This window comes from Triturus cristatus, chromosome 6 (assembly GCF_964204655.1).
Source record: "Triturus cristatus chromosome 6, aTriCri1.1, whole genome shotgun sequence".
Classification (NCBI taxonomy): Eukaryota; Metazoa; Chordata; class Amphibia; order Caudata; family Salamandridae; genus Triturus; species Triturus cristatus.
In genome coordinates this window covers 1,457,427,552-1,457,455,086 of record NC_140589.1, presented here as the reverse complement: position 1 = coordinate 1,457,455,086, position 27,535 = coordinate 1,457,427,552, and positions in this window count along the sequence as shown.

The following is a 27,535-nucleotide window of genomic DNA, read 5'->3' as shown; positions in this document are numbered from 1 at the left end:
CTTTAACCAGTCCTCCAAAGTGATCTTCTGACTGTGTGAGCTCAACATAAAACCAAGACAACTAAACATCACTACGCATGCATCCCAAATCTATACCCCCACATGCAAACACATGCAACCACACACACAAACAGGTGATCTAGCCCATAAATGAATGAAAGTGACAACACTTCAGAACAAATGGGAAGATAAGCTCCAAATACTACAAACAATGCAATTCATGCTGTCATCTCTCACATATGCTTAATTAGTCTTTATCTGGGCATCCACACTTGTCTGGCCACAGCAGCAGTCTCTCCTCACTCCCTGGTAGGTCAAGATCAGGATTAACCAGCGAAGAATGACTTTTTATAAAATAAATGATTTTACAAAAAAGCTTGGGAACATTGTTTCTAACTTTTTCTGCCCATTGTGAACTCTCAATACCCACATTCTAAAAATGAGCTATGGAAAACTGGCCTTCATTACAACAATACAATCCAGCAATCTGACTTCACTTGGTTATCTTTGAGTCCTGAGATTTAAGCTGCAATTTTTAGGACTTTGACGTTGAGATTACAGGTAAGATTGAATAAGTATAAGCAAATTTGGGGAGATTGACAGATGAGTTTTTCAGTCACAAGCAGGCAGAGGCTTAGAGCCTTACCTGGATATTATCCAGGTCCCACGCGATAGGCTGCTATATACCCAATTTAGGTTAGGCACACTCCCAGTTTTTGCAACAACATCTAAATGGAGCCCGCACAAACATCGAAACGAGGCTTGCCCTTGTTGCAGAGCTCAGATGGAAAGTGTGTCCCACGTCTTGTTTGCTTGCCCGGCTTATTCTATCGTCAGGTCCAAATGGATAAAACCAATCTGTAAATCCATGGGCACACGCGAGTGTCCTATCTTGAGATACATTCTCCTTGTTTGTGAGCGTTCTTTTATACTTTTTACATTCCCACGTTTTACATATTACTGCTTGGTGGTGTTTTAATGCTTCTTCTTCCATCGTTTTATACATTCCTGTTTTTTCATTGATTTTTTTTTAAAATCATCACCCAGGACTTTTCTCCCTTACTAGTACCCTCCTTTTACCTCATAACATCTTATAAATTTAGCAACTCAAAAATCTAGTTTAATCATGTTTTAACTTGATGTGAACCACTGTATAATTTTAAACGTTTTTGTATGTTTGCTGCACATTGCTTTTATGATACTAGTGATCGAATAAAGCATATTTGAATTGAATAAGTATGATTGAAAGATTTAAATTGCATGATCCGAACACGACAAGGAATAACAAATCCCAAGGACACATGAGTATTATATCCAGATGTGCAGTTAAATGTCAATCTACCAGCATCGGAACTATTTAGGATTTTGGGTTCCAGTCCTACGGAATAATCATAGTTACCATGACCGTGTCAACATGATGTAGGCATAAAGCCAGCATTTGTGTAGGGAGTGCACAGGCTAAAACAGCCCTTTATTAAGAATGGAAAAGTTCAGGTAAACCACATTGGTAATAAGAATCATTTGTATTGCAGAAGGTTTGGAAATGCACTGAGCACACAATTGGGTGATCCAAGTTCTATAAAAAACGTTAACTCTAATTATTGGTTGAGTGGTGAATACTCATCTTATTCACAGTTGTATTTCTTGTCTGGAAAGATTTTGTTGCACATTTTTCACATTGGTTGCTCTGTATGGACTACCACCATACAAGCCACGTCATGATGTGACAAGGGCTGCAGGTGGGAAGGATTGTCATACATATATCACAACAATCTTTTTCTAGGGCAAGTGTATTTATAAATATCTATAATAAAAAAAGCCTCGTAGGTCAAATATAGATGAGTAATTCTTATTTCCATGTTTATTCACAGAAAAATGGACGAAACAAATGAACACAAATGTGGACAATTTTGGTTCAAGTCCGAAGTTTTAGTTGATAATCTAAGATCAAAACAAAGATCTATGTTTGGCTTTTCAAAAACATCTTTTAGTGTATCTTTCTTAACTTGCTTGAAGTTAGTTTGTCAGTATTTATCTCCAACATGCACCCTTTCATTTCGGCACCCTAACCATGGGATCACCAACATCTTTTCACATCAGAAATAGACATACTACTGTGACTGGAAGCCTCGTCACATTCTAGAGCAGGGGTTACCTGATCACAGGAATGTGTTGCATATATCATAGCAATTCCAGTGATAATGTAACCGCCCCAAGCCTTTAGCTACAGGCTTGCTACAGTGTGCTATTTCTGGGTGAATATGTATGGCTCTTCTGCTAAATACACCTGGAGCAGTAGCTGATTTACCATAATTTTGCCTTCTCAAAACTATGTGGCAATATCTATTTATTCTGTTGCAGAGGCAACACATGAATTGCCCGACAAAATGATTTAGTGGTATCAGTTAAATTACTAATGTTGTTAATAATGGAAGAGAATCCTTCATCCATGTGTCTGCCAATCATATTTATAGCATCCAAATGCTTATTTTGGACATCCAACATTGATGTCCCTATATGTACAAATTCTTCACTTGTGGATATACCACCTAGCACAATCTGTGCTGCAGAAGGCTGTGCTCTTAAATGGTATTAATCTTTATCTTCTAAGTCTGTGGATGTAGAGATTTGTTCTACATCATATAGGTGGATGTACTAGTCAAGCGGTGTTGTTGATCACCTGTGAGAGGCATTCTTTTTTCAAAAACTGTAGCAGGACTTACAATAAAAGTTGAGGGAGGAATATCCAAGATGACGCCTTATCCTAAATTTCCTGCTTAAGGTCCTTAAATATGCTTCCCTCAATAGCTGTGATGAAAGGATGTAAGACTATTATAAATGTTCCTTTAGGATGTTTTGAGAATATACCAAATATGTTATGTTAAGTACATATCTATATATGGATGAAAGCTACATTTATTATTTATGACCTACCACATTACAGAGTGTTCTATATAAATAAAGTATTCCATGCTATGCTTCCATAAACCTTATCATTTATAAATGTCTCTACATTAGCCACATGTGCATAAGAAGATTGATTTATATGTGTAATGTAATGTATATTTCTACTTTGAAAGGAAACACATTTGCTATGTTGGTAATTTATTGAACAGGATTTTCTTTTATCAAGTAAGTATATGCCTTTGATATAGCAAAGGAAAATATGTTTAAACTTAACAGTATTGGATTAATTGTAAGGGACTGCATATTCCATAATGCATCTTACCATTCAAACCTAAACATATCTTGAAAATTTGTACTTTCACTTCGTAAAACAAAAAATTGCTTTTGGAATGCCATTTTGTAGCTCTAATAAAGAAAAATATTATGTAGCACACAATGTAGTGCATGTTTTTTCTTTTGTAGAAACTAACCAGGAAGGCGGGGCAGGGGGTTTAGACATGTCAATTAAAGTTAGTCTTAACACAGCCTCATCCAAAGGTGTGGGTAGTAGCTGTTTAGATATGCCTCCTCTCCTGTTCTGGCAACTTCATTCCTCTGACTTGCAATCTTGTCTTTTGTTCTGGAGTGAGGCTCATACCACCTTTTTCTAATTTCTGCAAAACTGTATATGGTATCACCAACTGCATTTATGTGCTTTTGAATTTGGCTCCAGATTCCTTTTTGTGTCTTCTAAAAGTACTAATGATGCTTTACCAAAAAGCTGTTTATTGTTGGCCACACACTCTTTCATCTGATTGTAACAATGTATTTCCTGAATCTTTTGTCATCAATGTGTCTTTTTGCAGCATCCGCAATGTGTGCATGTGACCAAAATGTATTTTACGCTTCAATATTTTTTGAAAGCGAATTTTAAGGAATCAATATTAAATCATGAATTTAACGATTCATAAAATGCGATTCCTTAATTTCAAAATATGAATCTGTAAATTACAAATTAGTGCATCTGACCCATAGCTAGAGTGCTCATGTCAGGTTAATTTAGTGGCTTTGAGGATTCACCCTGACAAGAAGTGTTATTATTTCTTGAGGTTGGCAGTCATCCACACCCAAATAATATTCCAGTTTCTTAAAGGGAGCCGTATTGTGAACATTCTGAGAGCAGCTTTGAAGAGAGTTTAATTTCTATCAAGAGCTTCATTTCTCATGAGATTTAGTATTCTTATTTGCCAGGCACAGTCAATTTAAGTCAAGCGCAGTCACCTTACAGACACTTCCCAATGAGATACTGAGCAGCACTTAGGGAAGATACAGAGGATAATTGGTACCAGAACAGACTTCAGATTTGTGTGAGAACAGATTGGAGTCCACAAAGATCAGTGCTGTATCCTTTAATAAGTGCACTAATAAACTGGCACTCATGGTTGTGACAATACCAGGTTACATATTTGCATTGGCATTTAGAGCAGAATGCTTCAAGGAGTACCAAGGCATATTTGTAAGGTGAAAAATTGTCAGTGGCATATTCAGTATAATTTTCTTTATTTTCTCAAGGATGCATTCTGATATTTTTCTTTGCTTCCTTGGGAATTGTTCGGAAGACATTAAGTACTCACCCCTATAAGACCTAAGGAAACAAGTGCTCTCTGGGAGAGCGGTGTGTGTGCTAGAGCAGTTTACAAGACTCTAAAGGCAACACCTTGCACAGCATTCTCAGGTATTAGAAGCAGCAAGTGAGAGCATTGATATGTTTTGTAAAAATTAGAAAAACACCTAATAACTCTAGAGTTTTTTGTCAACTCTTTAGGTGGTGGGGTGTTGTCCAGGAGGCAGATTGATTCACAGAAGCCCTCTGAAAAAGTAACTGCTCAGTCTTATCCCCATTCTATGTAATAGAATGCTTTATATCTAGGGTTCCACAGTCATATTTATTGTTTCAGCTATCAGCCTTACAATAGTTTAAATTGTGAATAAAACAATAGAAAGTGCAGAGACTTACTTCTCAAAAAACATATGCAAAACTATCAACTGGGCGACAAATTAACATTTAAGCACTGTATTCCATTCCAATAAAAACAATCAGCTAATTCATCAATACTTAAAAATACTTTAAAATATGTTAAACTGCAAATGCAAAAGAGCGTTTAGGAGAGTATTCAGTTTGGTCAATAATTGGCACCTCAGTGCATAATGAGATGTGCATAAAACCACATAAACAGTGAAGAAATAACTCTGTTTGGGTTATTTGGTTGAGTTGATACCTAGGGGGAGATTTACAATATTTTGGCATGGGGCAGCGCTGCAAGCCTTCTACAGAAAAAAAGCACAGGATGTAACTCATAAACCCAGTTGAGACCTGGGTAACTAATGTGTAACAAACAACAGCATCTCAACAGGTAATATTTCTAGACAATTAGATAGAATGTAAACACCAATTACAACAGAAAAGAAACAGGGAGACAACAATTGTTTTTTCAGAGAATAAAGTGGTCTATGTTGAAAAAATGCAGATACAGATTGTAGATGGTGTATCAGCACTATTTCATCCGGTCCTGATTATGACCTGAAATGCAAACAGGTTGAAATACCCTCGACCACTCAGCACAATTTCTGGTGTTTATTGGTTCTTAACATGTTCTACTTTAATTATATCCTCATTATTAATGTTTTGTAACCATTCTTTAATTATTATTTCTTGCGTCATTTTCGTTGTTCCTTACACCTCGTCACGTGTTCACTTGCACCGCTCACCTTCTGCACAAGTACAGTTGTGCACACTAATGTTGGAACTACACTTGCATATAATGTAAATAGTGCTGATACAACATCTACAATTTATATCTGTACTTTATCAATATAGACTGATTTATTTTCTAAAAAATCTATTGTTGTCTCCTGTTTCTTTTCTGTCGTAATTGGTGTTTGCATTCTATCTAATCATCTTGAAATTTAACCTGTTGAGACGTTGTTGTTTGTTACACAAGCCTTCTAGCTGCGCTGCCCTAAGTTTAAAAACAGGGCAGGAATGTGCTGTATCTACAAGATACAATGAATTCCTGTCCTTTCTGTCAGCTCCATTCTACAAACTGCAGCCGAGCACCAATGCAGGTGTCTATGTTGTTGGCATGACTGTTTTTGTGCAGGAAGGGATACCTTCCTGCACTAAAACAGTCAAAGGAGGCATTAGCCTCATTCTATGTGTGCTGCAGAATGCAGCAAACTTGAAAAGAGGAAAAAACAGGGAGAAAGGCAGACCTTCCTCATTGTTACGCCTGCTTTGGGAAGGTGTTAGTTTTGGCACTGTCCCAGATTTAGGCTATATGGTAAATCTGGGGCAGTGTCAAAAACCATGAGCGTTACGTGGGAACACTCACAGCAACACCCCTGCAATGCCCCTTCAATGCAGAGTAAGACATTTCCTTACTCCATATTTACAAGGCCGTGAAAGAACATGCAGGGTGGCATTGCATGGCCTTGTAAATATGGGCTGGCACACTGAGCCTCCAGAGCGTCACAAAACGCTCTAGCGGCATTAAAGTGTCACAGGGGCATTGTAAATATGCCCCCTAGTGTGGTAGTCAGCTCTCTCAAGCAAGGCCATACAACCCATAAAAAAAATGACGCTACTGAGTTAGACATATACATCATTCGACCTAATACAAATCTTCAGTGCCAATTTGACACATTTAACCCAGCAGAATTTAACAAAGGGAAGGAGCCATCGCCACTGTGCAAGGTCGTATTTTTTGCAAACAGAATAAGATAAGTTACATTGTCTAACCATCCAAAACTACAATAAGAGTGGTCAAATCCAGCAACGAGCCTGTGAGTTTAAATTAGACTTGAGTTCAGGGTATATCAAATCCAGGTGCCCCGTACAAAGAGAACCATAGGCGTTGAAGTAATTGAACAGGATAGATCCTGGTCTCTGCGCGAGACACTTCTTTTTGGGTTTTTTAAACATATCTTTATTGGCATTTTATAATTTACATTGCACTATTATGGTCTTTGCACTTTACAAGGAAAAATTCAACCAGGTTTTGACACTGTTACAAGTGGAGGAAGGGACCCTGCATGAGCCAATAACATATATGTAAAGGAGGAACATTACATTTCTCTGTACTTCAAGTTACCAGTATATGATATCTAAGCAGGTCTCCAGTACCAAAGGGATCCATTTATTCCCGCTAACCACTGTTCATGTCTACCTGTTTGTTTTACCTACTCTGGGAGGGATGTGTATATAAAGTATTATGCCACATTATGGCATCCAACCCATGTCTTTGGTATGGCTACCAAAATAGAAGTAGTTGCGGGGCTCCGGAATATTTAATGCAGAATGTCCACTAATTTATGCTCTGCGTGAGACACTTCCTCATCTGCATGCATTTGTGGTACCTGTCATTAATCAGATCTGCAGTATCCTGCCTCACTCTACAATGGTCTGCCAACAAGGACTCACTCTGCAGCCCATTTAAGACCTTTTGTACATTGGAGGACCATGTGCTTCCCCCACAGTTAACAATCGAGGTAGCTTCTTCCAAGGTACTCAAGTATATTGCTGCCCTAGGATTTCTTATCAGCCTGACCCAATAGAGTATTGGCCTAAGGGCTGCTATTTCTGATATTGGAGTAAAATTAAGCATAGAGTCCCAGTAAGGGAGTGCCCGGCTCCAACCTCAGCAGGCTCTTAAGAAGTTGTCCTTGGCCACTTGAAATGAGTATACATTTGCATACTCCCAGAGCTCATTAATTCTTCTGGCACCTGCCTTATGCCTGAATTTAAGGATTGTGACGGCCATTTGTCTCAGGACTGTAGTTGCCTTCTGTATGTGAGTACCCAAGTGCAAGTTCTCTGCTAACAAGATCCCCAGGTAATTAAACTGATTATTGGTTTTTAAGAGCACACCATCAACCATGGGCTTTGGCTTAAGGCTGGGGGATGGCCTCATTACCATACTCTTCGTTTTACTACCATTGATGGTCAGTGATTTCTTGTTGCAGAGTTCCCCAAAGCACTTTAATAGCCTGTGGATGGCATTTTCTGTTTGCGCCATCAATACTGCATCACCCGCATATAGTAGTTTCGGAAAGGATGTAGAGCAGTCAACCACGAAGCTGGGGACTGGGTTCGAGTCTCGGCAGGGACGATCAACATCCTGTGATTCTGGGCAAATCTCTTAATCTCCCAGTGCCTACCTAAAATGAATGAGTCCGTCTGTAACATAACTGGTGCTCATGTAAAGTGCTCTGATTCTTTCGGTCGGGTTTGCACAATATAAAACTCCCCAAAAAACCAAAGAAACAAAAAAAAATGAAAATTATTTTGAATACGAGGGACAGCTGTACCTTCAAACAAACGGAACCTCGATAGGTAGTGCCTTCGCCCCTAGTGTGGTGGGACTTTATGTCTTCAACTTTGAAAAAACTCATCTCTTCCCTCCCTCAATGCCCTTTGTACTACACATCAGTTTCTATAAAAGATACATAGATTATGTATTTTTAACCTGGGAAGGCTCTGAATCTTCACTTAATGATTTCTTTATCTGGGTAAACAGCTGTAATCCTAATCTGAAATTTACCAGCACGATTAGCAGAAACAGTATCACTTTTCTTGATCTAGACATTTCCCATGCTAATGGTATGCTGGAAACTAGAACCCACTTCAAGAAGACAGCAAATAATTCACTGCTTCACTTCTAAAGCTTTCACCCTCGAACGCTGAGACAAAATTTGCCATATGGGCAATATTTAAGGTTACGTAGAAACTGCAGTAATATATCTGAATTCAAACAACAAGCGCAAAGCCTGACCAAAAAACTACAACAGCGAGGATATCCTGACAGGATTACCAGCAAAGCAAGGAAAAGAGCTCGCAACCAAAACAGGGAAAGCCTCCTAGAGAACACTCCAAAGGAAGAGACAACTGTACCCCTTACATGTGTGACCACATACAACCCTGTGCCATGTCAGGTGGCCAAAATTGTCCAAAAACATTGGAAAATATTAAACACTGGCAAAAACCAACGGGCAAACCAATGTTCTCCAATAAAAGGGGTAGAAGCTTAAAAGACAGTCTTGTTCACACAAGACCACCTCAATTCAATGCTCCTGTGAACTCTATACACAATGCGTGGGGTTTACCTAAGGTCACTGGTCACTACCCTTGTGGTGATTGCAGCATCTGCCACTTGACAAAACCAACCAAAAAACTGAACCTGGAACCAGACAAATTCGCACACATACCAACTGTAACACAGACAATGCTCTCTACATGATCACGTGCCTTTGTGGGTTGAGATATGTGGGTATGACAAGTCGCAAAATAAAGACCAGGATTTGCGAACACAGAAGCACAATACAGTGTAAACAAAACACAACAAAACTGACTAACCACTTTTTGGAACATGGGCACACTACCAATGACATGGAATGGGTCATAATTGAATACCTGACAACAAACAACTTGAACACCCAACAACAGTTGTTAGAAAAAGAACAACGTTGGATTTACCGTCTGTCTACCCACCAAAGAGGTCTCAATGACAATATTCCATGGAACAGCTTAAATAGATAGATCATGCTGTAACAACACCAATGAGACATTATGCACAAAAGCACGGATGTGGCGGTGGCCATATCAACTCTATCACATAAGTCAATCTTATATGGAACTTCCGTGCTCTACCAGTCCTGTTGCTCATATTAGTAACAACATAATAGTAACATCACCAATGAGACATTATGCACAAAAGCACGGATGTGGCGTTGGCCATATCAACTTTATCACACTAGTCCATTTTATATGGAACTCCCGTGCTCTACCAGTTCTGTTGCTCATACTAGTAGCACACTTGTTACCAACACACCTACCCCAGTGGCAGACTTGACACAAATAGGGTCCTGTTCTACAGGACACAAAATTAAGTGGCAAATTTACCATGTAACGTGAAGCATTTACCCCTTTCTATGCTTCACCTATACAGATACTGCTTCAAAATTGACACTCACCACTTTAGCAGTACAGTCTCTAAATCATGAATAGTTTACCTAGTATACGATTTGGAGTTGCCCTGGCAAGCGTTGAACACTTAACACCATTGTCTGCCAATAAGAGCATTTTCAATTAACCTAATGGTTTTCATTTAGAGGTTCGTACAAAAAATAGCCTTTTTACATTTATCGATTAGGAATTGCCCTAGTAAGCCTAGTAAACAAAATTTTTTCCGCTCAACGATTCCAAAATATATCGTTCCAAATAGAGTGTTGAGGTCATTTCACTTCTAGCGCGCGTTAGAAATGCATGCTGTATCCGCGGTTCAGTTTCTTTTCTCAACCACGTGTGCGTCCTCACTGTACTCACTTCCGGTAATGCACATACACGGGGCACTGCACTTGATGTTCGCGCTCCAGTATCTAAGCGTACAGGTGTTCTCAATCCCCTCTCCCGGCCCACGCCCAGCATATATACCTAAACATCAGGCACCATGGCGTTCTTCACTATCCAGGAGATGCCTAAGCAGGTTTAGCAGCGGAGGAGCTCTGAGACAAAAGTAAGAACGTTCTATGCGTTACGATCGACAAGTGGTTAACGCTTTTACCACTGTTTCTTTCATGCCCTGACTCGATTGCATTCACGCTTCATTTTCTCCTTCCTGTTCTTTAACACCACCTTTCCATAGAGTACCGAATAGGAGCTCTTTCCGCCCTTGATATGACTGACATGGAAATCTCGTGAATAACGTAATTACATTCAGTAATTTTCTATTTTTGTGATGATCGATCGCCAGAGCTCATAGCATTCAGTCTCACGCCTTTCTCGTTGGGGGAATTATTTAAACACGCTTATAATATTAGCATTGTTTTTTGTCAAATCCCCCATCGTGACTATTATTTACACGCGTAGGACAACTAAGCGCATATATGTTGTTCTCACCACAATTGTGGTTTATAGATGCCGCATGTTGCAATGACCTGTGCACTTCACCAGCATGCTGACCGTCTTTATGAGCATGCAATAATTTTAACAGTAGTTGTGTTTGATCATAAATGTTGTTACATGTTTGAGTGACACTGGTTGTGAATATCACCACAGGGGGAATAACTAAAGGGACAAAAACTGTAATTTACTCATCATGTTCTTCATGTTACATGTTGTATTATTTTGTCTATTTATCTCCCTATAGGATTTTTTATTTTTACTATCACTGAAACTTTAAGGTCAGTTAATTTTCGCATGGTAAACACACCATAGTGAGTGTGTATATTTGCGCTACACACGTGGTTTATTTTTTACCACTCACTTCCACACTTAGCACTTCATTCACTTATTTAATAGGTCCTGAAGAAAGCTCCAACAATCATTCTACTGAGCTGAAACATGTCGACCTGACCTCGGGATAATCTCAACGCAAATCTATTGCTATTTCAGATTATCCACTATATATATTTTATATATTTTTTTTAAGCATACCATGGCCCACTGGGAAAAAAGTATTATATAGTGAGCTTCCCATAGGTATTTTTTAATATTCACCATTTACACCACTTCATCACACATAAACAAACCAAAACCCGCTCCACTGTAATCAGGTGTCGCAGCACAGTTGGGTAGCATTTGGCTACCCAACTGGGAACCCGATGATTAAGCATGACACCAACCAGCTTGGTGTGTGAGGGTTCTTTTAAAAAACCTCTGTGATGTTTTGACACCATCTTCATTAAGTGGTCACTCCTTTAAGTGGATCGTCACCGTTGATTTTATGATTACTACATAGGGACAAGGACGGCCAGTGCAAAATGGTCCTACCACTCTTGTTTGTTTTTTGAAGCTGCCTCATACATTGCCTGAGGATTCTTTATCGATGTAGTCCCACTCATGAGTGATAATAAACTATTGTTTTGATATTACAGCTTCTGTGCCAATCTCTATTTTGTTGGTCTGAGGACTAAAGGACAAAGAAGGACGAACCCTTGCACTGGTGAGCCCCTGAAAAGGCTCACTTCCACGAAGTCCGTGCTATATAAAACTGCAAAACCTGCCACACTGCAGGACTGTCCGCTATATTAAGGCTGCGGTGGTCGAACCACCACAAGACCACCAGCTCTGCCGAAACCAAGGATCCCGCTGGGCCAGTGGTCTCTCACCAGCAGGAATATGTTGTTGGTACATCAGCCGTCACTGCCCAGCATATTCCGATTTGCCATTTCACCACCCCTTTCATGGCGGTGAATCCACTATGATATGTTTGCAAAATGGCAACAAAGGGGGGCCTAACAGGGCCTCCTGTCAGATTAGGGCTTGGGTGTGCATGCGGGGGGTCACATGTAGTACCCCCTGGATTTGCACCCCTATTTCCTGCACGGTGTGGCATATATGCCACACAGTGCAGGAAGGTGCATTCAGTGCTCTGGCAGTGACGGTCTGCATGTGAGGCATTTGTATGAGCCTCACAGACTGCCATTGTCAGACCACAGCAGAACCACCCACCAGACCAGGATTGAAGTCTTAATCTGGCAGGTAGCAGCACCACTGCTTTCGCGGTCCAACATCAGACGAAGTGTTGCACCGTCTGCTGTAGGACTGCCAAAGTCATAATAAGGCCCTAAGTGTTCTGCACACTTCTGTCATTGGGCTATACTTGGGCTACATTTGAGTGATATATGTGCCACCTTTGGGCTCTTTTTTTCTCTGGTGGCCTTCTTGGAGACTTATTTGTTATAAAACTCCATAATTTCCTCATTTACTGTAGTGTCCTCAGTGGAAATTGCTTTCAGTTTTCTACTTCAAATCCATCAAGACGGCATTCAGATGTGCCACACTTTTGGCATAAATGCAGCATGTTCGCACTGTAGTTGCTCATTAGAATACTGTAATAAAGCTGCTGAGCACCAGGACGTTAACTGGAAGTCTGCTGCTGGTGTTGAAAGTGCATGTCTACATGTCAGAATGCTTTAATGAAATAGAAGAGGAAGATGTTTGAGAAATCACTTAAAACATGGCCTAATTTTTCCATCTACAGCACTAACCAGAATTTCTATGACAAAATGAACCCCTTCATTTTGTTCCTTTCTAAATTAAATATTTTAAATTTTACCAGTTTGATTTAATCAAGATGGCTTCAGGCATTCCATACTTTTGTCATAAGTAAGACTGTTAGCATTCACTCATGAGGGTATATGTAGGCGAATGCTCTTGAAATACGGGATATATACATGGGAAGCGCTTTACAAGGATGGGAAATTCAAGAGGGAAGAAGCCTTTTTTGGGGGGAAGACTCCCACCACAATTGAACGTTTTTTATACATTAGGCTTGGGCAAGATGCCAAAGAAGCCATGCCACGGTTACCTCGGCTTGCACTTGCTACTGCAATCAGACGGACCGTCCCATGTAGTGCAACGGATATATAAAGCAACTATTGGGCTACAAGTGATGGATCCTGGGCGGGCAAAAGTGGGTTGGGAACTGGAGCTGGAATATCCGATTGAAGACGGGATATAGGCCTACTGTTGTCAGCAAACAGAAAGAATTACGGCAAGTAGTAGACTGAGGATTATACACTTCAAATTTCTGCACAGAATGTATTATACCCCTGCGCATATGTATCGATTTAATTTAAAGGAAAATAACAAATGTGATCGATGGGGGCTGGAGGGGGCTGACTTTCTGCATCTGGCCTGGTCATGCACTGCTGTGGGCAGGTACTGGGAAGAAGTGGGAAGGCCATAAACAAAATTGCAGAGACACAAATTAACCTGAATCCGGTGATGGGGTTGTTGGGTTACACCAATAAAATTAAAGAACCAGTTAAGCGCTTGATCTCGCTGGGTCTGCTCATGGCGAACCACAGGGTGGCATGCAAATGGGGAAGAGGGGGGGCCCCCAAATTTAAGTTATGGATTAAAGCTGTGACGTATTGTCAAGAACAAAACAGCATATATGCTGAATTACTTCCACCCAAAACCTGACCTCGAGACATATGTGAACCTTTCAAGTGTTACATAGTTTGGGAAATGATGGGGGAAGAGGTAACTATTACATATCTCAATGATATTCAGAACTAATGATATGCGAAGGATACATAAAAGCCTCCACACTAGGATATTGTGATAGGATGATTTGAACGACCTGCTGACTGAAAACAATGCATCAAAAGAACTGTGTGAAAGCGTTAAGAACTAATACAACCATAACATGCCTAACATCATGCCATAGTCATATGTTGCAGTCACATGTAAGAAATTGTGACACACTATGTAAGCCAATTGCTGCTCGTTTGTATTAATGGAAATGTCAATAAACAAAGTAAAAAAAAAAAAGAAAAGTAAGACTGTTATCATGTTGGCACTCTAGTTGTTCTTTAGAGGTCCATGGGAGGCTGTAGAAGAACACAAGGTGATCACTGACAGGCTGCTCCTGTTGGAATACATGTTTTACTGAGAATGTCAGACTTCATTCACATATGGTTGAGTAAGATAGTGTGAATTTACAGAAAATGTGGATGTATGATTTTACAACGCATGCTTTTACAACGCATGCTGTTACAACAAATTTTTTACAATGCAAATGCTGTGACAACGCAAGTCTTTACAACGCAAGTCTTTACATCGACTTGCAGTAGATGGCGTGCTAACATTAAAAAAGGGTAATTTACTATTCTAACTCCAGTCCACGTTGCAGTAGGGAAGGTGTTTGGATAGTAAACTACACTATTTTTAATGTTAGCACGCCATCTAGTGCAAGTCGATGTAAAGACTTGCGTTGTAATGGCATGCGTTGTCACAGCATTTGCGTTGTAACAGTTTCGTTGTAATGGCAGTGCGTTGTAAAAGTTGCGTTGTAATGGTTGTTCACCAGAAAATGTGCTCTCAATTTAGTTTATGTAGCACCTTCCATAACCTCTATCGGAAAATCACAAGAAAACTATTTTCTACCAAACATGATTAATGAATCTTAGCAGAAGGCTTTTTCATAGGGTAAAATTACCTTAGAACATACCACAATTCCTAAAATTAGTATGGTGCCATCCACAAAGGATTTATATTGTAACTAAAATCTGTTATCAACCTTTATGCATTCTCCTTTTTGAGATCCTGAAAACCTGCCGTTCATTATAATGCATTGCAATCGGGTGCATGTATATTGTTCCAAAGATGACTGCCAGCACTTCCTGGTTGATGTGCTGGCAGGAAATCCGATCTCACCATGAGATCTGTGCTTAGGCTTCAATATCTCAAAAACTGCTGAAACAGATTCACACAAAATAACAAAAAGCACACTTTCTGGGCCTAAAGCTACCTTCCTGCCAAATTTGGTGTAATTCTGTACTATGTTTCGTGCTGTAGTCATGTTCAAAATCAATATGGGAATTAACAGCCGAAGCACAGTTTTTTTGACTGCCCCGTTTTCTCAGCGCCCTGTTCTCTGATCACCCCGAAACCTTCCATGCACAACTAGAATCAGTATGAAACTTTCATGAAGATTCTTCAAATGGTGCCAAAGTTATAAGAAAGTGGAATATATTGCCTACTTCAAGGTATCATAACACTAACTTAGGGGAAACCCTGAGGCCACTAAATGAAACTAAGCTCAACCACTTGGTAGCTATGGCACAGAGCAGAATCATACCAAAATAGGAATTAAGATAAAACATCAAACAATAAAAGCCCCAATCCAATGTAGGAATAGAGAGTAATTTTCAATGAACACAGTGACACCAAAATGGCAAACATTCAATGGTGGATATTGGAGATATAGAGTTTTAATATTTTAAGTAAAATTAGGGCAAAAAGCACTAAGTTCCAGTGTAAGCAGTAGACCGGGACATAGGTGTGATTTCTGGCTGACTGCAATGGAAAGCTGACATTTCTACTCTGCATTGTTTAGATCACACACCTACTCTCTTTAAGTTCCACACCATACCATCTTCTAATCTGACCGCATTATTTAAACACTTGTTTAATGTGTTTAGGTTCAAAGTAAGAACTAAGGGGCATATTATCAAGCACGGCGTTAAAATTATCACCGCTTTAGCGGCAGAAAACTGCCGCTAAAGCGGCGATAATGGGCTTGATAATATGCCGCAGAGAATTCCAATAGAAGCCCATGTTCACACCAGAACATGGGCTTCTATGGAAATTCTCAATGGCATATTATCAAGCCCATTATCGCCGCTTTAGCAGCAGTTTTCTGCCACTAAAGCGGCGATAATTTTAAAGCTGTGTGTTGATAATATGCCCCGAACTCCCTTAGGAGCTATGCCTGGTTTCTTAATTCTATCTTATTATCCAAATCTTTAACTTGCTGTGTTTAACTGCATTCTTCTCATTTAGTATTTTTTCTTCAGCCTTCCCCAAAAGACCAGGTCACGCAAGTAGGAGTGGGTAACCATCCTGGGTTAAACTTTGATGGAGGTTTCCTTCCTCTCATTAAATCAAATGGGGAAAACCCTGTGCATGCCACTTCTGTTGATCTATTTAACCAAAGAGTTTTATACACTTGCATTACCCAACAAGAGTTGTTTTTTTATGCTAACTGAAAGGACCCCTTGAGAACTCTACTATATCATTCTATCATGCCATTACCACTTAGATTGTAAAGGGATGTTGTCCTGTGGCAAACCTCATATTTAAAAAAAAATCTCTTCTATGAACCTTAGTATTGTATCCATATTTATTTTGGGAACAATTTTGACGTAACACCACCGGGACATTACATCCATCACTACTGCAATATATTTTTGAGTATTCCCAATTGGCCCTACAATGTCAACTGCCACTTTGTCCCAAGGAACTTTTGGGCACTCAAATGTATTGTTCATAGGAAGTCTCAAAGTCTTCAAGGATTTAGCAGCTACATGCTTACATGTTATTCTCTGACTTCACTTTCTATCTCGTTATCAATACCTGCCCACCAATATAAACTTTTCAGTGCCGATTTAGTTTTTATTATACCTAGTTGCCCCTCATGGCACACAAAAATATTTTCTTTTGTCAAAGCAGAAAGAGAAATTATCTTTTCCCCTCTAACTAAGAATCCTTGCACAATTGCCAGTTCACTGCATACCTTCCTGGATGCTCTGAGTTCCCCCATATCACCTTTATTGGGCCATCCCTCCTTCACAAAGTCAATCATTTTTATTAATTCTTGATCTTTCTCACTCTCTGCTTGCCGTTCCTTCAGATTTAATGAGTGTTACCCTGTTTCAACCACCCACACAATTTTTTCACTCTCCAACCAATCCTCCTGATTTACTAGTAATGTAGTAGGCATCCTAGACACAAAATCTGCCACTGCATTTTTTTCTGGGTAAATACTCTACTTTGTACCCGAAGTCTGGATAACTGGGCTAACCTAGATGATACTCTTGACATTACCACGGTGGTCAAATTTTCTCTAACGGTTTATGGTCACATCTAACAATCACCTCGTTTCCCCATACAAATGAAAATGTTCTCTCTCTCACTGCATAGTTCTCTTCTGAAGGTGATAATGCTTGTGAAGCAAAAGCAATAAATAATTCAAGTCCAGCACTATTTCTTTGAGATAAAACTGCCCTAGACCTTTGCTACTGGCATCTGTAGTCAATATGCTAGTACACCGGAGATCAAACCCTTGTAGAGCAGGTGCAGAACAAATTGTCTCTTTGATATTATCAAATAGTTTCTCACATTCATCTGACCACAGAAACATTACTTTTGTTTTTAGCAACTTCCTCACTCGGAAAGTTTTCATGGAAATGTTCCTTAAATATTTGGAAAAGAGTTCCACTAACCACAAAAATGACTTAAGGCATCTTTATTCTGTGGATATGGAGCCTCTTTAATAGCTAGTTACAAATCTTTCTGATGCATGACTCCACATCCGCTATCTCATGACCTAAGTAAGATAAATGTTTCTTAGCAAATTTACATTTGGCATATTCAACTATAAGACCATCAATTTTTAGAACTTCCAGTAATTTTTCTAGTTTCTTGTCATGGTCCTCTTTGTCTCTTCCCATAACTAGTATGTCATCTTGGAAAAATAAAATCACTTTCTTTTTTCAAACAGATTAAACATAAGGTGTTAGAACACTGCTGCAGCTGACGCTAAGCCAAATGGCATTCTATTAAACTGGAAGCATCCTACTTGAGTAATGAACACCATGATTGTCTTGCTCTCTTTATGAAGAGGTATTTGGTGGTAGGTGGCAGATAGATCCAGGGTGGAAAATACTTTCATACGCTTTGTCATAGTCAGCATTTCACTGATCGTGGGTAAAGGTAAGTAATCTACAACAATGTTATCATTTAGATCATGTAGATGAATGCACAGGCTTAATTTAACATTGGCTTTGAGCACAACCACTAATGGGGACAACCACTTTGTTGCTTCTACTGGCCTGATGATTCCAGCAGTTGGTAATCGTGTGTTCACTCCTCATTGACTTCATCCCTAACTGCCATTGGTACATTCCTTGCTATGTGTGCTTTAGGTATAGCTCTGTCTTTGAGAATGATTTTGTGCCCAAAATGTTCAACCTTCCACTTTTCCCATTGAACACACTGGGAAATTCCTACAGCATTAACTTTCCCATTGCTTCTCATTCATCCACAATTAAAACAGGTTCTTTACTATTGGGTACTAATATTATATGTAAATTCTTTTGATCTAATCACCCTAGGACTGAGCTGACACTTTCTTGCTACATATAATTTTTCCACAAGCCTTCCTATTCTTGCATCTAAATATCCATTCATGTTAATAGTCTCACTCCTGTCACTTTCTGGTACAACATCTGAATTCTCCCCCAAAAATTATTTTCAAAGTTATTCTTTCAAACTTTTTCATTCACAATAGTATAGGGTGAACCGAAATCCGCTATTATATGTATACCTACACCTCCCCAACTTCAGGAAACATATAGGTTTGTTTCTACTGTTTTCATCTGAGATATTTAGTACAACCTTTTCTCTAACATTCAAGAAGCCCTCATTTCCTCTTCACTTGATGTACTAGCCCTTTCCATAATAGTACCTTCCATCGCAACACATTCTTCTTTATCACATTTCTCTTTTTGCATCTTGCAGACATGCACATAGTTACCAATTTTCCCATGTCTACTACATTTTTGATTAAGAGTAGGACAGTTCTTACTATTTGCTATGGGGGACATACTGTCACACCTGTAACATTTTATTTTTTCATTAACTACCCAAGATTTATCCCTTTTTTATATGACTTGTTCCCAGGTTTGTCAATGGTAACTTTGGCTAATACCTCAGACTCATGCTCAGTAGTATTCTTTATCGCTTTATCACACCTTCTGGACATTTATGGCATATGTACTATAGCCAATACATCTTTTAACTTTGCATCGCCATTAATCCACAACCTTTCCTGTATTGTTGAATTATGGGCATGCATTACTACTTGATCTCGTATCAATTCTTCAAGTAGACCTCCAAACTTGCAACCTAATAATACTTTTTACATTGTCATGATGTATTAATCTATAGTTTCTTCCTTTTGTTGTTTCCTGTGAAAGAATTTGTATCTGGTGACTCCTACATACAACGTGGGAGACAAATACTTGTCCAATTGGGCTATGGCTTCAACATACACATTACCGTCCTCCGCCATCATTCCATATGAAGTTTCCCATATATTCTTAATCCTTCAGGAGCCAATGAATGTAGTAAAAAACGTTGTTTTATTTCAGATGGCAATTTGTCCTCAAAATCAATAGTTGCTATGTAGTTTAAAAAAATCCTCCTGTCATTGTAGCCCTGGTATAGGAGGTTCACATGGACTGCACACATTTTTTAGGAGAGTTTACTGTAATATTAGTTGGCCTTGTTGGAGCTCGCGAAGTTCCACTCCGCAGAATTCCGCAGAGTTACCCAAAACATTTGCAAGATTCCTGGAGTTCCATGAGCAAACAGAGTATTATAATCCGCCTTTTCTGTTCTGATAACAGAGTGCGCCATTAGCTTGCATGTTCGAGTGGGTCTTTTGGTAAGAAGAAGAACAGATCGTCTAAGATGAAATTATGTGGCACCTATATGCAGTCATTACCGCATTTTTCGGCAAGCGGTGAGATTAGCCACAGGCCATTGATGAATTATGAGCATTTGGTTAAATCATTGCAGAGTGTGCCAACAGCTTCCATGCTTGCGCGGTGAAGGTGCCTATCTGCAGTTATTACCACCTCTTTAGTGAAACTCGAGATTAGCTGCAGGCCAGTGATAAATAATGAGCATTTGATTAAATCATTACAGAGCACGTGAATACCTTGTACTCTCTCGTGGTGAAGATATGGCAAATTGGCTCTGAAGAGATTCGGAGCCTACCTGCAGTCCTTATTGCCTCTTTGCAAGGGTTGAGGTTAGCTGCGGGCCAGTGGTGAGCATTAAATGTGAGAATAAGAGCCCACAACAGCAGCTGGTGCCTTGCAGCAGATGATGTTTTTCCATTGGATGCTTGCTGTTGTGAACACACTGGCTTATCAGAGTGTGTGACTTTGCTGTGGGGGTGAGATGTGGGAGAAGACCATTTATTTATGTATTTTAAGGTTTTAGTTCAATGTGGTATTTATTTTGGGGGTTTGTTTTGTGTTGTTTTTGTAATGATTTTAAGTAATCAAACAATAAACTTATTGACACTTATGTATTTTCAGTTATTTCATCTTCTACACGCAGATGTCACTCTTGTCAGTAAACTTAAAATGCAGATCATCTATGTGGCAAGATATTTTCTTTTTAGCCTCCGTGCCACCTTAACACGCCTTTGGGTCCGTGGATGTCTGTCAAGCATTTCCCCTTTCATATTTCAGTTTACGGAGTATGGCTTTCTTGAAGATTTCTTGCTGCTGTTGCCTTTAATGACATGTGAAAAAACGTGCATCGGCATATTGCCAAAATAACACATACATACTGCTTGGCAATTAATCATGCGAAACATCATCCTAATAAACATTCTCCATTGGTTGGTGATGAGGTTCTTCTTACCTTCCCAGCGACTGCCCATGTATGCAGAAGAAATCTAACTCTGCATAACAACACTCTGAATCAGCTATGTTTCTCCCCCTTCGAACTGGCATCACCTTCAACCCAGATGTGCAGTCCCAGTCACATGAGAGACTGCTGGACTCCATCACAGTTGCTGCAAAAGAGAAACACAAACAGCTGTATCAGCTTCCTTGGGGGCAAACTCTCTTCATTACTAGACTAAGTACCCTAACCCTTCTTGAATGTTCGTGCAAAATATAACAGGGCTCTGCCACTTGTGGACAATAGGTGGCACTGCTGTATTCTATCAATCAATCAGTCAATCAATCTGGGGCTTATACAGCCCTGCTACTCATCCGTGAGGGTCTCAAGGCACTGGTGGGGAGGCTGCTGGTCCCTCTGGGGGTACGATCATTAGAAGAGCCAGGTCTTGAGGCCCTTCTTGAATTGGGTCAGCGACGCGAATTGCCTGAGGTGGAGGAGCAGGGTGTTCCAGGTCTTGGCGGCGAGGTAAGGGAAGGATCTTCCTCTGGTTCTGGTCTTGTGGATCCTGGGGACAGAGGCTAGGGCAAGCTGGGAGGAGTGGAGTTGTCTGGAGGGCACATGGAATTCGAATCAGTGGTTCACGTATGCTGGTCCTTTGTCTGTGAGAGCTTTGTAGGCATGTGTGAGGAGCTTGAAGGTGATTCTCTTATTTGACTGGGAGCCAGTGGAGTTTTCAGAGGTTTTGCACGATGTAGCTGTGGCGGGGAATGTCGACGACCACTCTGGCTGAGGTATTTTGGATATTCTGTAGTTAATTGAGTTGTTTTTGGGTGATACCCGCATAGAGTGCGTTGCCGTAGTCGAGTCTGCTTGTGATGAGTGTGTGGGTGACCATTTTTCTGGATTCTGTGGGGATCCATCTGAAAGCCGGCAAAGCGTGTGGAAGCAGGCTGAGGAAACTGCATTGATTTGGAGGTTCAATGTGAGCAATGAGTCCAGTATGATACCGATGTGGCCTGTGTGGTCCATCAGGGTGTGAGGGGATCCCAGAGTGGCTGACCACCAAGAGTCATCCCTGGCCAAAGGCATGAGTCCCAGGATGAGTACTTTAGTATTGTCAGAGTTGATCTTGAGGCAGCTGTCTTTCATCCAGTTAGCGATGGCCTTCATTCCACTGTGTAAGATGGGTATGGTGGTTGTCGGTTCATTGGTGAGGGAGAGGATTAGCAGGGTGTCATTGGCATAGGAGACAATGTTGAGTCCGTGGATTCTGATGATGTCTATGAGAGGGGCCATGTAAACATTGAAGAGGGTGGGGCTGAGGGAGGATCCTTGGGGCACTCCGCAGTTGATCTCTATAGATTCTGAGAGGAATGGGGATAGTCTAACTTTCTGAGTGTGGCCGGTGAGGAAGGAGTGGACTCAGTCCAGTGCCTTGCTGCCAATGCCGGCGTCAACATTGTTGTTCTTGCATTTATTGAAGCATTTTCTGTTCAGTTGTATTTAATAATAATTTCTATTTGTAAAGCAAAAACATATCATCCTAAAGGGTTTCCAGGTGCTGGGGGCCGTCGGGGAGATTAAGTTGGCTATTGCCCAGATTCACATGATGCTGAGCTGAGCTGCCTCCGGGGATCGAACTGTGAGCCCCGCTCTCCGGTGTCAGCTACTCTGACCGCTGCGCCACACCTCTTTGGGCACCGGTAAACTCTGCTATGTGGTGGTCGGCAGAACTTTTGCCAAACATCATGCTCCAAGCAAAGCGCGGAGTCACTAAACTCCCCAAACTCCACCTGCGGAGCACAGTTTACTGCACACCCCTAAATATTAGCCATTTTAGAAGTGGAGAGTAATTTAGACTTCCTTCACCACTTCTCTTAAGGCACTAATGTAAGAATAATACAGCACTCCGTCTGGAACATACACTCGACTAGTACAGAATTGATACAATACTAGCTTACTCAATTCCTTTCATTTATGCAGTTTAACATGACTTATGATGTTCAACCATATCCGCTTGTCACTGGTGATCTTTATTTAAATATTGTTACCAATTATTTACATTAAAAGTTAATTTACACGCAACTATAAAGAGCACCACCATGAGGTTGCTTCCAAAAAGATTTGGTCATTCAGTCAGTTTATATCCAAATGTATTCTTTATTATTCACAAGAATTTTCTAAAACCACGCAATACGTTTCGTCCAACCTCTGTGGACTTCGTCAGGGCGTATTTGATGGTAATATTCCTCTGTGGTTAATGGTATTTGTTGCAACACTTTTAATATTCAAATCATTGGCATTGCTTTCACATGCCCAAGCCCTCCAAGGTCCAGGGCGAGATTCCAAGGCACTTAGTGCTGTAATTCTGCAACTGTGCCTTGATAAACACCAGTTACTGCTACAACGGTCGGCGTCTCCTCCGTGTCAAACATTATTAGCTTAATATTGTTAGCAATAAGCTGTGCAATTACCACAATCACTGCCTATTCTCTGCGTTGAATGCTTAAGATATCTAATTATTCTTTAAGGTATGCGAATCACCAAGTGTTCTCCACCCACCATTCTTAAAGTTATTAATTTTGCTTGAAGGTGTGCGAATCACTAAGTGTTTTCTGCATCGAATAGTCAAGGTGAGCGGATCATCCCTCGGTGCACTGTTACTCACTGTGCCCCACTTGCTACCACTATGTTCAATATGGAGGTCGATGTCTTTCAAAGCACAGCATGTGCATGCACCACTGTCCCCTGCCTCAGCACAAGACAATACAGCCGCATGCAAGGCAAATCTCACCACGAAGAAAAATGGCCCATCATAGCAAGTGGCGATCCGTGCAGGTAAGCGCAGTGGTTGGAAGTTCACAGATGACGGAATAGGGAATATAAAATAAATAAATAATTCCTAATCCGTTGTCTGTTAGCATTCACCCCACGCTGCCCCACCCCACCGCGCCTACCTACACAGACCACTGTTGGTCATAGCACTAAAACTCCTCCAAATCTCGTATGTACTCCCCGATCCAAAACACCTCAATGTATAGGCTGCCTGAGGAGCAAGCACCTTCCGATAGCTCCAGGCAGCGGTTTCTTGTGGGAGGGGCATGCAGAATGTGCACAAACAGTGTTCCGTCAAGTGCACTATCCTCGCAGCTCCCCTCGTAGCTCCCCTTCCGACCACGAAAAGTAGGCACTGCTACAAAGGGTCTTCTCAACGGGACACAGACCTCCACAATATCTTCAGCCACACATTAGAAAAATACAGCTTCAACGTTCCTTGTCAAAATCAAAGAGGCTCACCAGGAGACACCACCTGGGCATACATTGGTTCATGAATAAGGCTTGGCCGCAAATCGTCGCCAATTTTGTGTAGTAACACACTACGCAAATGTAAGTTAAATCAGCTCCGTTATTATGTGAATAAGCACTTCTCGTCTTCCAAGCAACTAATTTTTTCAACTGTCATTTCTCAGATTCCAACTTCAAAATTCCACGTTCTATTAATGTCATCGCTTCCATTACTTCACCTCTACAATAAACTATACTGAAACTGACATCAACTGTTAATAAATATATAAAAGCTCACAACAAATCAAATATATAATTTATTGATTAAAGCTTCAGGAAGTGATTATATTGAAATCCACTCCGCATATTTCAAAAACTGTGCAAAATTGAAAGACATGTATTATTTTGTAATCTGCAACATCACTTGGTTACAGATATAAAGTACCAGTGATTTTTCACCGCTGTCACTATGTAGGACTGACCTCCCATGTTTTGATTAACCCTGGGTGTAGTGAGGCTAAGTGGAGCATCACGGAGTGAGGGAATCTACGCACACTCCGCGTAGCCCCCACTACGCGCCACCGCCTCCCTCCTGCCCTTTTTTAAATGCCCTTACAATCTTTAAAAGCGTTTTTAAAGTAATTAAAATGACTTACCTGAGCTGCGGCGTCCCGGGGCTCCCTCTTCCTGCTTTATCGCCTACTTCTTCCTCAAAAATGCGCATGCGCGGGCGCCCAGAATAGTTACTAATTTACGTTGCATTTGCCACTATTTCAAATTTAAGACCCAGTGTTAGAAAATGTCATTTAATTGACTTTCAGTGTTTAGAGTAAGAGACAATCACAACAAAATATCCATATGCCAAAGAAACAATAATTCCATGTCTCACTTAGGAATAAATTGATTTGTAAAAAAGGTGTGGGCCCTCTGTAGAGTATAATATAACAAAATATATCTGGCTGCAGAATAAATTCTGATGGTGAATTTCTTACCAGTTTCTCACTACAATATCCATTCCCAACGTTGTATTTTACTACGTTTCCTTTCTCATTGTTGCTTCTCTAAGATGGAATCTTTGATGGGTCACAGGTAGCCTTTTATCATACCCCCATTTTAGTACTATGATTGCGATGAAGAGGATAATGTGACACTGCCTTTGTAAAATAGTGTATCAGTCAATCAATAAATCAGTTGTTTGTTAAGCGCGACTATTCACCCGTAAGGGTCTCAAGGTGCTGGGGGGTAGCAGGCTCCAGTTCATCAAGGGAGGGGTCTATCGAAGAGCCAGGTTTTGAGGTTTCATGCGAAGATGGGGAGTGATGTTATCTGTCTGAGGTGGAGCGGAAGGGTGTTCCAGGCTCGGGCCGCGATGAAGGAGAAGGAGCGGCCTTCCGATCTGGTCTTTCTGGTGTGGGGAACCACGGCGTAGGAGAGCTGGGCTGATCATAGGGTCCTCTGGGGTATGTGGAATTTGATTTGGCTGTTCAGGTATGCTGGTCCGGTGTCGTAGAGGGCCTTGTGGGCGTGGGTGAGCATCTTGAAGGTGACTCTAACTTCGATGGGGAGCCAGTGGAGTGTGCGCAGGTGCTGGGAGATGTGGCAGTGTCTTGGCAGGTCGAGGACCAGTCTTGCGGCGCCGTTCTGAATGTTCTGTAGCTTGTGGGTGAGTTTTTTGTTTATTCCGGCGTAGAGTGCGGTGCCGTAGTCGAGTCTGCTGGTGACCAGGGCGTGAGTGACGGTCTTTCTGTGTTCGAGGGGGATTGAAGGTCTTACGTAGGAGGTGGAGGGTGTGGAAGCAGGAGGACGAGACGGAGTTGATCGGGTGGTCCATTTTGAGCTCGGAGTCCAGGATGATTCCCAGGTTGTGTGCATGGTCCATGGGGGTAGGAGGGCTTCCGAAGGCAGGGGGCCACCAGGTGTCGTTCCAGGCGTTGGGGTTTGGGCCCATGATGAGTACTTCGGTTTTGTTATTGTCTAGTTGTAGGAAGCTGTTTTTCATCCAATTGGTGACAGATTCCATGCCTTCTCGAAAATTGTGTCTGGCGGTATTGGGTTCGTTGGATAGGGAGAGGATGAGTTGGGTGTCATCTGCGTATGACACAACGTTGAGTCCATAGGTTCTGATGATGGGGGCGAGCGGAGCCATGTAGACGTTGAAGAGTGTAGGGCTGAGGGAGGACCCCTGGGGGACTCCACAGGTGGTAGGTGTAGGGTCAGAGAGGAAAGGGGGAGTCTGACCCACTGCGTTCTGCCGGAGAGGAAGGAGTGGATGTTATGTTATGTTAAATAGTTTATATAGCACATGAATCACCCCCAGGGGGGTATCTCGGCACTTGCGGAGCTGTGAAAGATAAACGATGAAGTGTTATTCTAAAAAGAGGGTGGTTTTCAGAATCCTTCTGAATTTGAGGTAGTCAGAACATTGTCGTAGTGGTAAGGGAAGCTGGTTCCACGTTAGAGGCGCTTGGTAGGAGAAGGTTTTGCCTCCTAACCGTGTTCTTTTTATCCTTGGAATTAGCAGCAGGGATTTAGAACGAGATCTCAGATCTCGTCTGGGGATATATTGAAGGAGCCTCTCCGCGAGATACGGAGGACCAGAACCCCACAATGACTTATGCGTCAGACAGCAAAGCTTAAACTTCACCCGTTTGCGCACAGGCAACCAGTGAAGTTGGTGAAGCAGAGGTAGTGAGGCAGACCTGTAGGGTGCCTTGGCAACTAACCGGGCTGCGGTGTTTTGTACCACCTGTAGACGGCTGAGGGCGGTCTCATTTTCGGCGACCATAAGGGCATTGCAATAATCCAATTTGCTCAGTACTAGAGCCTGTACGAGTGTCTTGCGGAAGGAATCCGGCAGGTAGGGGAGAGCTTTCCTCAGTAGGCCCAATGCCTGAAAGCATGCTCTGACTGTGTGGGAGACATGATCTTTCATAGTCAAGGCCTGATCGAGATGCACCCCTAAGTTTTTTGCTGTCATTTTAGGGGAAGGAGCAGAGCCCAATTCAATTGGCCACCAGGTGGGTGACCACAGAAGGAGAGCATCTCCAAACAGAATGATTTCCGTTTTACTGGCGTTCAGCTGGAGGGAGTTGTTGCTCATCCATTGCGAGATGGCTAGCATACCTGAGGAGAAGGATGCTTGGGCTGTCTGAAAGGATTTGTTGAAAGGGAAAATAAGTTGGGTATCATCCGCATAAGATACAGGGATGAACCCAGATGTTCTCAGAAGTGAGGCCAAGGGGGCCACATAGATATTAAACAGCGTAGGGCTCAGACAAGAGCCCTGTGGCACACCCTTGGTCAGTTTTTCAGTGGTGGAACGAAAAGGGCCCAGATTGAGAGTTTGAGTACGGTTGGATAGGAAGCTGG